The sequence below is a fragment of the Pteropus vampyrus genome, unplaced genomic scaffold (assembly GCF_000151845.1).
Source record: "Pteropus vampyrus isolate Shadow unplaced genomic scaffold, Pvam_2.0 Scaffold185, whole genome shotgun sequence".
In the NCBI taxonomy this organism is placed as follows: Eukaryota; Metazoa; Chordata; class Mammalia; order Chiroptera; family Pteropodidae; genus Pteropus; species Pteropus vampyrus.
The window spans coordinates 1,655,168-1,658,574 of NW_011888966.1; positions in this window are offsets into that span (position 1 = coordinate 1,655,168).

Genomic DNA, 3,407 nt, shown 5'->3' on the forward strand with positions numbered 1-3,407 from the left:
CCTGTGAGCCAGCCGGCTCTCCCTGACAGCACACCTTAGATGCAGGTTCACTCTGCTCACACACTGTCCTGACCACCAGCCTCCACTCACTCCCTGAAGCTGGCTCGGGTTCTCTCTTGATTGTCTCTCCCCCAGCTTTAGTTGTCTTATTCTGCCTCCCATCTAGCTGCCCTTTTCTCACCCTTTTGACTTGAAAGATGCTGTTCTCCACTGTAATGATCCTGATCTCACTTCTGCCACCCAGACAGCCCATAGACCTCCCACCGGGAGCTAGGCACCACCCTTTGGGCTTCCCTACTTTCTTGCCCACCAGGGCCCTACCGATCCATCAGTCTGGATACCAAGTAGATTCCAATGTTGTGAGTTCCAGGGAAAAATCACAAAGACTTGGAATGCTCTTGCAAATCTGCCTACTGTCCTCAGGCAAAGGCCCAGCTGAGCAGGATAGGCCTAAGAGGTTGGAGTTCCCGGATACAGGAATGGCAGCCTGCATCCAGGTAGGCTGGGCTTTGGCGCCTGCATCTGGGCCTCCCTGTGCTTCCTTTCTGGTCCAGGTTTTGCTGCAGCAGGGTTCTGAGTCAAGGCCAGTGAGAAGAAGCAGGGGCAACATCAAGGTACAGCCAATGACAGGAGACCCAGAGGCAACCTTAACCTTCAAGTGAACTGCAGGTACATGGCAGAGGCTTATTTACAAACTATCACGTGCAGTGCTGGGCCCTGGGGACACAGTGAGGAGCGGGGTGAGTCCCTGCCTCGTGGTGCTTACAGTCTTGCACAGAAAGCCGACAAATCGGCAGGGCATTTCAGTACAGTGCAGTGAGCGCCGCCATGGGGGCCACAGCGCCGCCATGGGGGCGTGAGCAATCAGCAGAGCCTTCCTAGGAAGTGGTCCTTCAGTGGGGACCTAAAGGAAGGGAGGTTAGGGAGGGAAAGAGTGTTCTAAGATGAATAAACAGTACACACAAAGGATGGATTAAGAGGGCTGATCCCTATGGTCGAAGTGACAAGTGTAAAAATGAGCCCAGTGAGGAATGAGGCCAAGGGCAGGCCACAGAAGGTTGGCCATCCTAAGGAACTCGGACACTCTCCTGAGGATGATGGGGAGTCGCAGGGGAGGGTTCTATAGTGCAATTCAGCAGTACAATGATTAGCCCCCTTTTACAGACGGGGAAATTGAGGCATAGAGTGGTAACTGGTCCGAGGTCACACTCCCAGAAGGTTGAGAATGGGGGCAGGACTCAATCTTGGCAGTCTGCGGCCAGAGCCTACTCTCTCAAGCATCTACATACATGGATACAAACACACATACGTTAAAGTGAAAAAAAAAAAAAAAACCAACTGCACCAGGGTGCACGGCTCAGCCAGAGGCTGTACAGGCAAACTCTATTTAAACCCATTTAACAAGGAGCCTCTTAATGATCTCATTAGCCTGGACAGGGCCCTTAGGAAACTTGAGTTGAGGCCCTGCTTTAAATGGGGCTTCTTTGAAGTGGCCACCACCTGAAGCAGCCACCTGAGAGGGCAGAGAACAGAGCCGGCCTGTGAGCCCCGCGCCCGCCTGGGCAGGTGCCATGGGCCTTCTCACACAGCACGACTTGGCCTCGGTGTGGCCCAGGGCGCCCAGCGGGTTTCCATTAGCTCGCTCCCAGCTGCCCTCTCTACAGGCTCGTTCAGATGGGTGAGCGGGCTGGCCACAAATGAGGTCATACGTCATGATGGTGGCGGCCAGGAGGAGCCTGTGGCCTTCCCCAGGCTCACCCTCTCAGGTCTGGACTTCCAGGCTCCCCTCAGCCCAGGTCTGACTCATGACCAGAGATGTCCCATGAATGAGGTCTCCTTGACCCCAGCTCAACCTCCATCCTCTCTGCCCCTCAATTTTCTTCGTCAGTCCTATCTCTAGACTAAACCCTGTTCCCTTCCAGCCACCCAACTCTGGTCTCTCTGTGACCCCTGTATGTGCGGGTGCCTATCTTCATTAGTAGCTATGGATACCCCAATCAGACATTCCTCCATCCACATGGATGTCTGCTTCTCTATGCAGCTCTGGGTCCTCTGGGCTCCCTCTCCCTCTGGCTGGGTCCCCATGAAGTGGGAGGGCCAGCATCCCAGCAGGGCCATGCTACACACCTTCCGAACTGTCCCAGCAAAGGCTCAGGGTGACTGACCTTCCGAGAAATAAGCACCCGGCTAATTGTCCCACTACAGGGTGCAAAATTCAGACAGGCAGAAGGAACCAATTCACCTTTCCAGAACTGTATGCTGAGGCCCTCCCTGCAGGCTGCGGCTGAGGCCCCTGCCTATTAATAGTCAAGCAGCTGTTTGCCTCCCTGAATGAGGCTCTTTATTGCAAGCTGCGTTGACAAAACAGATCCCGCTCCTTCCTGCCCGGAATATTTGGGGGTGGAGGGGCCGCAGGGAGATGTTCCTTCCTTCCAGGGAAGTTGAGAAGGTCAGTACTGGCACAGACCTTGGCTGTGACCCCCTCAACACTGGGGAGGCCAAAGCCAAGCGTGTTATCACCACCCGCTCAGCCCCCTCCCTCCCTCTTCCTCCCACATTCCCAGCTTCCTCCAACAGCCCACTATTCCCTCAGTATTTCTTCAACATTCTCACCTCTCCTTTGTTCCAGTCCCAATCTAGAAGCCTCATAGTTGAGGCCTTGGGTGGCTGCCCCCTGTTGATGTCCAGGTCTCATCTCCCATGTCCCCATCCCTTCAATCTACAGTGTATGTGACCCTGTATGCTCTCCTTAGCTCCTGGCCTTTGCACATGCTATTCCTACTGCCTCGGGCTCCCTTTTCCTGCCCTCTTCCCATGTGTAATGCTCCCTTTAAGTCTTGGCTTAAAAGATAGCCTTGTCTTCCCCACCCACCTCCGTGTGCTTTCACCCTCTGCTGAATTTACCTCCTTACCTGAAGTTCTGTGGGGTGTGAAACTGGGTGGGTTTTATTTTTTTCATTGTATTTCTTTACCAGCCACCAGGACACTATCTGACACTGAGCTGAATCAAAGAAAGGGCATGTGAACTCTTCTTTCCCCTTCCCCAGCCCCCTACAATCCTATCAGTCACCAAGTTCTGTTAATTCAAACCTGGTTAAGAACAGATCTGGAGACAAGCTGATTGGGTTTGAATCATGGCTCTGCTACTTACCAGTTGAGAGAACTTGGGTTAGTCACTTAACCTGGCAAAGCCTTAGTTTCCTTGCCTGTAAAATGGAGCCAGCCATGGTACTTGCCTCATAAGGTTACTGTAAGAAGTCAGTGAGGGAATGATTAAAAATGCCTAGCCCAGTGCCTGGTACAGTCAGCAAATGTCGGCTGCAAAAATAATTTAACTCATTGTTTCATTCACCACAGCATCTTTCCTCCCCTCATTAGCCACCATCCATGATGGTTCCTGCTCCACA